Below are 12,111 nucleotides of genomic sequence, written 5' to 3' on the forward strand. Positions count from 1 at the left end.
TAATCAAGATAATTCAGCAGCATGACCTGGAGTCATAGATACTCTCCATCGCAAAGTACCAAGCCTGGTTTCTTCGATTAAACAGCCATAATGTATTTATAATGAGGGACTTTTAGAAGGCACTTGCCATGACAGATGTGTTTGCTGCAACTGTGGCACCAGGCATGTCAATGAGACAAATTATGAAGTTACTACAGCTTGAATGAACATCAATAATGGGCAAATGATGAGTCATTATTTTGTACTGCATCTTCATTTAACCGTGTGTAAGATTGTTTAGATCCAGAACTAAGGCACTGAATCTCCTTCTCTTAGGGTTAGTCCTTAGGCCAGGGAAGTGAAATATAGGTTTATGTTTAAAATCAGTTATGTGCAAAAACAGATGCTTCACTGATATTAGAATCTTCGAATTTAGAAGGATGAGAGGAGATGTTATAGAAACATATAAAATTCTTATGGGATTGGACAGATTAAATGCAGGTAAAATGTTCCCGATGGGGGAGTCCAGAACCAGGGGTCACAGTTTAACAATAAAGGGTAGGCCATTTAGAACTAAAATGAGGAAAATCTTTTCACCCAGAGAGTTGTGAATTTGTGGAATTCCCTGCCACAGAAGGCAGTGGAGGCCAATTCACTGGATGTTTTCAAGAGAAAGTTAGATTTAGCTCTAAGGAATAAATGAATCAAGGGATATGGGGAAAAAGCAGGAACGGGGTACTGATTGTGGTGATCATATTGAATGGCGGTGCAGGCTCGAAGGGCCGAATGGCTTACTCCTGCACCTATTTTCTATGTTTCTTCCTGTTTAATCAAATGACCAACTGGGTGAGGAGACTGTGTTGGGAGGAACATCACTATCATGTAACAAAGGTCAAAGGATGATGATCCCTGGATTAATATTTTTGTCTCAAAATAAACAAGTTGTGCATTTGGAGAGGGAGAGGGAGGATAGTTGCTCGCCCATCAGAGAAATTATGACTTAAATGTCAAGCTCCTGTGGACATTAATGTCAAGCTCCTGTAGACTTGCTTGTATTTTCCTGCATTTATCTAGTAGCATTCTTGGAATGAATGGACAATCCTGAACTAGCCATTCTTAGATAGAGTAGACAGTCAGAACCTTTTCCCCAGGATGGAAATGTCAATGACTAGAGGGCATGGCTTTAAGGTGAGAGGGCAACGTTTAAAGGAGATGTGTAGGGAAAGTATATATTTATGGAGAGGGTGGTGGGTGCCTGGTACACACTGGTGGTGGAGGCAGATATGATAGTGGCATTTAAAAGGCTTTGAGAAAGACACGTTGATATGCAGGAAATTGAGGTATTTTGATCATTCACAGGGCAGAGATTACTTTAGCCTGGCATTCATTTTCACCCTTCTTCAGACTGCCACAAAGTGCTGGAATAACTCAGCAGGTCAGGCAGTCTGAAGAAAGGTCCCAACTCTAAATGTCACCCATCCTTTTTCTCCAGAGATGCTGCCTGATCCGTTGAGTTACTCCAGTACTTTGTGTCTATCTTTGGTATAAACCAGCATCTGCAGTTCTTTGTTTCTACATTCTGGACTTTGCACTAGCTTGGTTTTTGCACTATCACAGTACAGTTAACTTACAATAACTGATCATTTATTGTATTTTTTGTGGTCATTGCATTTAATGTGCCTGTAAAATCGCAGTAAACAGAAATGTCATTTGTCCAGATTACATCTTGTGCAAACGAAAAAAAGAAACACTCTTGAAACTCTTGAGATGTCCAAAATAGGTGGCTGCAGGACGCATGGATCATGTGATCCAGAAGTTGCAAACACCATTAAAACCTTCAAAACCCAATGACCAAACACTGGTCTATGACTCGTGTGTAAGAAGAAACTGCAGATGCTGGTTTAAACCGAAGATAGACACAAAAAGCTGGAGTTACTTAGTGGGTCAGACGGCATCTCTGGAGAAAAGGAATAGGTGATGTTTCAGTTTTAGTCCTTTCTTCAGACTTTTCTCCAGATATGCTGTCTGACCCACTGGTCTATGACTCTATGGTCTGCTTCCTGTGGACTGGTATTATCTAGTCCCAACTTCCTTACAGCAGATAAAGAGGACGTTTGGGCCAGTGAGTCTGTGCTGGCTCTCCAGGCAATCCCAATCCCCACTAGTTTTCCCTGCAATCCCATTATTTTCAACCCAGACTCTACCACTCACATAAAAGCGAGGGTCAATCTAATTTGCCAACCCTGCTGTCTTGGGAAGTGGGAGGAGATTGGAGGAACCTCACACAGTTACTGGGAGAACTTGGAAACACCACATAAATGGCACCCAATGCCAGGATCCAACTTTTGTTGCTGAAGCTATGAGGAATCAGCTCAATCAGCTGTGTGACTGTGCCACCCTAGTCAGCTCTCAGCTCCATCGTACAGCAATATGCTCCCAACCATCACTGTGCAGAAAAGCAATCTCTCCACGCACACATATTAATCTGATCCCAGTGGAATTCTAATGGGATCCGTCCGTATCTCTGCAGAGGCACAGAGGCTGTGGACGCAGTCTGTGTCTCCATAGAAACAGAGCCAGCAGCTGCTGTAACGCTAAAGTGCTGTTTGCAGGGAAGCTGTGTTACCTTGAAAGGGAACTGTGCAGTCTGCCTCCATGCATCTCCATGCACGAGTTTCGAGCCATCTCTTGTTTCAATCCAGTTCATGGATAGAGATAGGGCTGGATAGAGTAGATGTGGAGAGGATGTTTCCACTAGTGGGAGAGTCTAGGACTAGAGGTCACAGAATAAAAGGATGTTCCTTTAGGAAGTAGATGAGGAGGAATTTCTTTAGTCAGAGCGTGGTGAATCTTCATTGGCTCAGAAGGCTGTAGAGACTAAGTCAATGGATATTTTTGGCAGAGATAGATAGATTCTTGATTAGTACGGGTAAGGCATGGAGGGGCGAGGATTAGTTTTGTGAGACCACCAAACAACAATGGTTTATCAAGTAGACACAAAAAGCTGGAGTAACTCAGCGGGTCAGGCAGCATCTCTGGAGAAAAGGAATAGGTGACGTTTAGGGTCGAGACCTTTCTTCAGACTGAGAGTCAGGAGAAAGGGAAGCGAGAGATATAGAATAAATGAATGAAAGATATGCAAAAAAGTACTGATGATAACAGAAACAGGCCATTGTTAGCTGTGTGTTAGTGAAAACGAGTTACAAACAAGTGTAAATCAGTATCTGCAGTTCCTTACTACACATGGTTTATCAAGTACTTGGCTCAAGGTCTTGTGCAGTGCAGAAAGGCCTTACACATTAGAACATGCACAAAGTGTTGTCCCCCTCAGCCATAGATGTGGGTGGGAGGGGAGGAAGAATGAAGTGTTTGGGAGAGGAGTTTGCGGAAGTCATATCAAAAAGTGACATTGTTTTTTAAAATTTTAGAAACAAGCCCTTTGGCCCACTGAATCCGCACCGATCAGCGATCCTAGCGCACTAACACTATCCTACAAACACATTAGAGCCAATTTTTACACTTATAGTTATACCAAGCCAATTAACCGACAAACCTGTACGTCTTCGGAGTGTGGGAGCAAACCGAAGATCTCGGAAAAAACCCACGTGGTCGCGGGGAGAAGATACAAACTCCGTACAGACAGCACCCGTAGTCAAGATCGAACACGGGTCACAGGCACTGCAAGCGCTGTAAGGTATCAACTCTATCGCTGCGGAGGACCTGAAAAAAGGCCTTCCCAAACCATGACACATGTGCACAAAGGCTTCATAAATCAATTACCAATACATGGAAATACTGTCTTATTCCTTTAAATTTAGCAATTCCAGAGAAACAAAAATGGGTAATGAACTCCCTCAGAGGGTGGCGGGCAGACGGAACGGGCTGCCGGGACAAGATGTGGAGCCGGGTACAATTACAACAATTCAACTCATAGAGTCATACAGCACGAAATAGGCCCTTCGGCCCAACATATCCATATATGCTAGTCCTATTTCTCATTCGAAAAATACTTGGATGGATACATGGATAGGAAAGGTTTAAGGGCGAAAAGAATATGGGCGAAAAGGGGTAAATGGGACTAGCTCAGTTGGGCAACTTGGTTGCCACAATCTTTGGGGGCCAGTGGGAAGAGAGCATTTGAAGATCAGGACCTCAAACCCAGCCCAATGTTAATGATCCACTGCAATGATCCAGGCACTGTTGTATACCCCTAACTTTGGATCACAAACAGCACACAACCACAAACAACTGCAGAGGTACTGGCAACACCAATTCCACTAGATCTCCAAACACACAAGCAGGATAAGCAAACTAAGGTCAGCATCCTCTCATGAACCAGTGGCCAAGGCTCCGATCATGCTCACAACTATGACAGAAAGTTCCCATTGTCTACACTCCTGAAGTAGATTGTTGTGAGCTGTTAAGGAAAGAGTGTACTGTGGCAGTTCCTGGGGAGTAAGCCACTCCCTGGTTCATCCCCCTCGGCACTTCATGGACAGGTCCGGTGGCGGCTTCCAGCTACAAAGATAAGAACAGGGATTTTTGGCGCGAGACCAGTTTTCAGTCTCTCACTGAACCGGAGAGTAATGTGCTCTGCTCATTAAAGACTCTACAGAATTTGCCTGGCTTCTCGCCTTCAATCCGGGCTCTCTCACGCACCCACTACAGTACCATGATGAAACACGTTTACAAAATCCCCATGTAGAGGGGGCAGTGAGTGGTGCAGCGGTAGAGCTGCTGACTAACAGGGCCAGAGACCAGGGTGCGACCCTGGCTACAGGTGCCGTCTGTGTGGAGTTTGTACGTTCTCCCTGTGATCGCATTGGATTTCTCTGGATGCTCTGGTTTCCTCCCACATTCCAAAGACGCGTAGGTTTACAGTTCAATTGGCTTCAGTAAATTGCTCCTTGTGTGTAAGATGCAAAAGTAGAATGAATATGGAACTAGTATACGGGTGATCGATAGTTGGTGTGGACTCAGTGGGCCAAAGGGCCTGTTTCCATGCTATGCTATAAAAAACGAGAAAGTGTAATATCCTCACGGACATTTGGGAATCTTCAGTTTGTAATAATCTATAAAATATCTGGAACAGCTCCCGGAATCTCAGGATTCTTTATTGGGAGAAGATGGAGAATGCTGAAGAAGCAGGCATCTCCCGACCTTCTCACCCATGGAAGGATCCAGCCAGACAATGACCCACCTATGTTTGGGATCCCTGGTGTTCCCAACCCAAACCCTGGCTCCAGCTGCACAACTGTCCCACAGTCTGCACCCCGTCCCAGCTGAACTCTTGACCCCCAGCTCTGGATAGACACACTGCACTGGATACTGGACAAGCACTGGAAGCACACTCTGCTGGACCAGCTCTAGAATCACACAGCGCTGGCACTCTGGGCCCCAGTTGGCATTCCAGACCAATGAGTGAGTTAGATGGCCGGCCATTTGGGTATTCTGAACAATCAGAGGCTGGATAATCAGCATTTTACTGTGCTTTAACATGGAATCTTGACCAAATGGACAACCCTCCCTAAGCAAACAAGGTGTTGGAACAATCCAAGTTTGTGCACTCGTTTAAAGGCTGAAATGTGATTGAAAGAACTGAATGAGTATACCTGCAGGACTAACTGAGGAAACGTCCTGGAAAAGGTGAGAAGCAAGTTTCCACATTTCAGAAATTCAATTTATAAACAAAAGGCACATTTCCTTCTCCTCAAACATAACATTGAGAATTCAAAAGATGTATTTCATCCCCATGCAAGGTTACCATGGAAACAGCCCCACTCCTAGACGCTACCCGAGGAGACACGGAAAAGCATTTTATTTTTATACAAAGCTTGTGAATGCAACACCTGTGAGGATGTTGAGAGCACATTTAATAGTTACACTGAAAAACTGCAGGGTCTTACCGTATAGGACTACGGTAAAAAGATAATGACGCATTTACTCAGGTCCCTTTATACAAGAACAATGTAAAACAGGAGCAGCATTAGGCCACTCGGCCCCTCAAGCCTGCCCTGTGGTCACGGCTGATTTGTCCCTTACGCTAAAACGACATGATCAGTTGAGTACTTTACAAGAGTAGTCTCAGTTGGTGCAAGTCCGTGAAAGATCATAGGCATAAAATGCTGCAGTAACTCAGCGGGACAGGTAGCATCTGTGGAGAGAAGGAATGGGTGACGTTTTTGTCACCCATTCGAAAGGTCGAGACCTTTCTCAGACCCTGAAAGGTCAAGGTTTACAGCGCACAGCACTGTCGGCTTTCAATCTGTAATGACATTATTGTGTTCTCAGTATGGCACAGCAGGTACAATCCATGCAAACAACATGCTCCCTGGAGTGCGGTGTATGGAGGGGGTTCAGTGTACTTTAGTTTAGTTTACCGAGTCTGTGCTGACCAGCGATCTCCCCCGTATACTACCCTACACACCAGGGATAATGTTATTTTTTTTTTTTTACTGACCTGGACATCTTTGGACAGTGGAAGGAAACCGAAGCTCCCGGAGAAAACCAACGTGGTCACAAGAACATACATACTCCGCACAGACGGCACCCGTGGTCTCTGGCGGTTTGAAAGGCAGCAACTCTACCGCTGCGCCACCGTGCTACCCCTGGATGGATAGATGGATTTCACAACGATAGGAATGGGTTGGTACATGCCCCCAAGAAACCAGAGAAACCTCAGTGGACTGCAGAGGATGAGAGCCCACAGGTGACAGGATGTTTGTCCAGTGAGTCCACAGGGATCTCCAGGCTGCAGCCAGCCACTCCGGGATGAGGTTGTCTGGAAGGTCTCTGAAAATGCCTGCAAGTCGGGCAATAAAAATGGAAAATGCCGGAAACACTCAGCAGGTCAGGCGGAATCTGTGGAGAGAGAAAGTGTGGTCCCAGCATTTTCTGTTTATATCTTGGATTTCCAGTACCTGGAGATTTTCGGCAATGTCTCAGAGAAGACTCCGCATGGGCCAGTGTTCACATCCACTCTGCGGAAGTAAAGTTTACACCGAAGATAGACGAAAAATACTGGAGTAACTCAGCGGGACAGGCAGCATCTCTGGAGAGAAGCAATCGGTGATGTTTCAGTCTGAAGGTCTCGACCCGAAACGTCACCCATTCCTTCACTCCAGAGATGCTGCCTGCCCCGCTGATTTGCTCCAGCATTTTATGTCTATCTTCCACATTCCCTCTGCTGGCTGCTGTGGGCTTAAGGCAAAGTAAGTGAAATCTCCTCTCCTCAAGTATGGAGTTAGGGAGATCTCCCGAATGCAGCTAGTCGTGGGAATATTGCAGTGATCCGTGGCTGCAGCATGGGATGAAGCCATGACACTGAGAGTGATTGTGGTGTAACCCTATTCCCAAAAGGCAGCAACATCGAGGTAGGCACCTTTCAGTGAGAATGAAGAATGCCAAAAAAATCATCCCGCATTGCAATGTTGACCATTTGGGGAGAATTTTACACCAGAGATTGTTCAAGAGAGAAAGCTGCCAAAAACTGCGCAGATTCAAGAGTTTCATGACAGCCAATACGAAAACTACAAATCTGTAGAAAACTGCTCGAATCCTTGTTAACCCGTTTTAGGAGAGTTGTGCAGGTGCGATTCTAGTGAACGTCTGCTTTCTCGGGAGTCCTACAAGAATTTCATAGCATTCTTTTTATGCAGCTTCGAAATAGCATTCATAACAATGTGGTTACAAGTTGGTTCCACTACAAGCCTGCCACGCCGAGTAACCCTGATTTAATTACAAGCAATGGTAAAAGATGATGGTGGGCCAACAGTGGTTACCTCTGCTGCACAAATGGGGCTGTGAAAGGGGCGAGGGGTTGAGTTAATGTACTTACCAGAACTACGCTATATTAGCTGGAGTAGTGCTGCACTTGTGAGGTTGGGAGATTCTCAGACTGGAACCCATAAAAATGCGTGTTCCAAAAGAGTCAAGAGTATTTTATTGTCATATGTCCCAGATAGAACAATGAAATTCTTACTTGCTGTAGCACAACAGAATATGTAAACATAGTACACTGTAAACAATATAATAAACGAGAGAAAAAGTTAAGTGTAACAAAAAAACCCAATAATAGCGCAATAACAATAATCGTTAATATAGTTCAGAGCTTATGCCTGCCTTTTCGTTGTTTTCACGAAGAGTCCTTGTTCCACAGCGACCCCCCTTCCCCCCCAATTCTTTCTCCGTTACGCGGAACTCGTCAATTATTATCAACTTTTAGCAGCTCATCGTCAAATTCACGGACTATTTCTTGCATTGGTCTCCCCTTTCTGGATCTCTGTCTCCATCTTAGGAGACAAACTATCCACTGTTTTTTTAATTACAGATCCACCGACTCCCAAATCTACTCCTTTCACCGTTTCTTGTAAGGACCCCATCCCTTTCTGTTTCTCCTTTTTTGCCACATGCTTTGTTCTGGGACTCCTTTAATGAATGTCCTTCTTTAGGAACTGTAGGTGTGCCTCATCCCTATCGTAGGCAGTCGTCACCTGCAATTCCTCCATTTCCAGGGATAGAGTTTCCGTAGTGCTTACCTCTCATCCAGCCTTTGCATCTAGCATATTTATGCCAGCTTTAATGTGATCTCCCCACCAGTCACATCACAGCCCCACCCATCCCTGCCTGCTTTCCGCAGAGAAGATTCTCTCCATAATGGTTTGCTCAACTCACCCCATCCATATCTTGTCTTCCAGCACATTCCCCTGCAACCTTAGGAGGTGCATTACTCGTCCCTACACTTCCTTCCTCACCACTATCTTGAGGCCCAAACAGACCTTTCATGTGAGACGGATTCACTTGTACCTCCTCCAATATACAAGAGAGATTGAAGAAGAGTCTCGACCCCAAACGTCGCCTATTCCTTCGCTCCATGGATGCTGCCTTATCCGCTGAGTCTCTCCATCATTTTTGTCTTCCTCCGATATCTGGTCTTTCTGGCATTCATCTCTAATTGGTTCCTGCTGCAGTTCAGTTAGTGGGGGAATCCAAGACTTTAATAGGGATTGTGCAGCAAAGATTTAAGAAGCAAAGGGAAAGCTTTTAAACAACATGAAAGCAAGTTAATTTCATTGGGTCTTGCTCTGTGTTCTGTATGAGACTAAGCAACGGCTAGACAATTGTTTTGCCGAACACCTGCACTCTGTCTGCAAGGGCCAACTTGAGGTCTGATCGGCACACAAAAAAAGTGAGGGCCCTCGGCTTTCTTCACTGGCAATGGTGAGGCCGAATGCAATGTGGAGGGATAGTATCTCGTGTTCCACTTGAGTAGTCTTCAACACAATGTTGTAAACGTTGAATTCTCCAACCTGTACCGTGTTCTTTTCTCTTTCGTCACCCAGGTCCTCTCACCACCCCTCATTAGTTTAATTCCCCTTCCCCATCCATCAATCTGTACACTTACCTAGAGGGATTCCCCTTTCCCTCCAACACCCCTAATTTATATGGTTCATAATCGTCCTTATCAGACTTCACAATCTGCAGCCCTTTGCCTCCGCTTATTACCTGCCAGCCAGTATCTACCTGCACTCTCCCATCAATTGAACTAGCTCAATTTGCTCATCACCCCCCAGCTCATCTGCCTTACCTCTTCCCTTCACCTTGTGACACTGGCCATCTTTCCTCTGCACTTTCAGCCCTGATGAGGGTCAAGATCAGGCAAGACCTAAATTGTTGCCCCCTCCTCTGCCTCTGCAGACTATGCTGACCCAATGGGTTATTCCAGAAATTCGGGGTATTTTTGCTCCAGATTCCAGTATCTGCAGTCTCGTGTCTTTATAAACGCTTTGTGACTTCTTTAAACCAGAGGCTTAGGAATTAGGATCACAATATGCTTTAAAAAACCTAAGTATATCAATCATGTAATTTTGCTTCTCATTTATCTGCCGTGGTTAATACTGAGCAAAAAATCCAAAGTGATGAAGCAACTTCGCGAGTCAGACAGCATCTGTGGAGGGAATGAACAGATCACATTTCAGGTCAGGATCCCCGCCCCCCGTTTGCTGAACACTTTAACTCCCCCTCCCATTCCCACACTTTCTGTGCTGGGCCTCTTCCATTGTCAGAGTGAGGCCCAGTGCAAATTGGAGGAACAGCACCTGATATTTTGCTTGGGCAGCTTACACCCCAATAGTATGAACATTGACTTCTCTAACTTCAAGCAACCGTTGCTCTCCCTCTCTCCACCCCTACCAGTCTTACTGTCTCAGACTGCATTTTATATCTGTACCGCCCACTCTTCTGACATCAATCTGAAGGGTCTCGACCTAAAATGTTACCCATTCTTTCTCTCCCGCTGAGTTATCTTTGATTTAAACCAGCATCTTCAGTTCTTTCCTACACCTTTCTTCAGACAGTCAGTCTTAAGAAGGGTTCTGATCCAAAACATCGTCTGTCCACTCTTTGCATAGATGCTGCCTGACCCACTGAGTTCCTCCAAGTTTGTTTTTCTGATCAAAATTCTGGCATCTGCAATTTATTGTGGCTTCAGGGTTAATACTAATGTCTGTTCTAAACTTTGGATTTTCTTTGTGTAAATCAAAAATAGGGTTGTAACTTTATACTGCTGAGGAATTTTCATATACTTCTATTGCTCAAGAGAAATCGATTCTTCCATGATGCAGTTTGAAAACATTGTGATTTTTTTTAGAACGGAGCATTTAATAGCTTCAAAGAACATGTAGGATGCAGAACCAAGGCTCGGACAGAGTGGATGTTTCCACATAGCCTCAGAATTAAAGGACATTCTTTTGATTAGTAGGGGTGTTAGAAGTTATGGGGAGAAGGCAGGACAATGGGGTTCGAAGGGATAGATCAGCCGTGATTGAATGGTGGAGTAGACTTGATGGGCTGAATGGCCTAATTTTACTACAATTACTTATGATGTAGCAAGTTAACAAGTTAAGTGTTGTACTTAAATTATTGCTGTTACTTCTCCAACGCATTCTTATATTACTTTCACAGGCCTCGATGCTTATTGTACTAAAACAATACACCAAAGTGTGCAAATGGCAAGCTATAATTGATTCACTAGAACTAGCAAGCCGATGGACCAAATAAAATTGTTGTTGTGCCCTTAACTCAGTATAATGGTGTGCTGGATCTCACCGACTTGCTGGTGTTGAGTTTGCAGTAAGTCTTTGACTTTCGTCATGTATATTTGTGATGTATATGTACACTGTAAATGGCTCAATTGTATTAATGTAGTATATTTCTACTGACTGGAAAGCACACAAAAGCTTTTCACTGTAGCTCAGCACACATGACAATAAACGTAACTGAACCGACTTGCCGACAATATTCGGACAGATGAATCTGTCACTTTGCCTTCTAAAGAATTTGGTCTTTCTGGGATTCATCACTATGCAGCTCAGAGTTGGTGCAGGATTCAAGACTTTAATAGGGAAAGTACGGCAAGGATTTAGGAAGTAAAGAGAAACATTAGAACAAGCTAATTTTACTTCGGAATCACGTGAGTGACTACGTGAAGAACCCGTCCAGCATGAGCGTTCACGCAGATGCAACAGCGACGAACGGGAGTACAGACGCTCCCGCTACAAACCTGAAAGAGCGGACCGTTAGGTAAGTACTTACCCACAGTACTTACCCACAAGTACTTACCCACAAGTACTTACCCACAAGTACTTACCCAAATTTACAACTTTGCTCCTCTTTGTTGCTCCAGGGGAAACTGGAGAGCGCAAAGCAGTACAGAGGGAAACGGCCCCGGTTCGACTCCAGGGAAGGAGCGTTCCGTCAGTGGAGGGGGGAGGCGGCGGCAACTGGACCGCACACGCTGCGGTCCAGTCACGGATACCGAGCCGATGCCCAGCCCGCTAACAGCTGTCTGACCAACAGCAGCGGACTGGAGGGAAACTCAAAAACCGGCCGGTAATCCCTGTATACTCCTGACCAGGAGACTCGCCACCCGAGAACCGCAGAAATACCGCCCGAAAACGGCAGGCAGCCTCCAGATCAAAGTCAGCAAACAAACCTCGGGCTGGAGACAGACACGTAAGATGGAACTGGCACTTCAAACTACCGCCCGAGAGCAAGTAAGTGTCTGTTCTCCAAGCCTAGAGTAGGGTCATGGAGTAAAAAACTACAGCAAGACTTGCCTCGGGAGCTGGGGCA

This window comes from Leucoraja erinacea, chromosome 9 (assembly GCF_028641065.1).
Source record: "Leucoraja erinacea ecotype New England chromosome 9, Leri_hhj_1, whole genome shotgun sequence".
Classification (NCBI taxonomy): Eukaryota; Metazoa; Chordata; class Chondrichthyes; order Rajiformes; family Rajidae; genus Leucoraja; species Leucoraja erinaceus.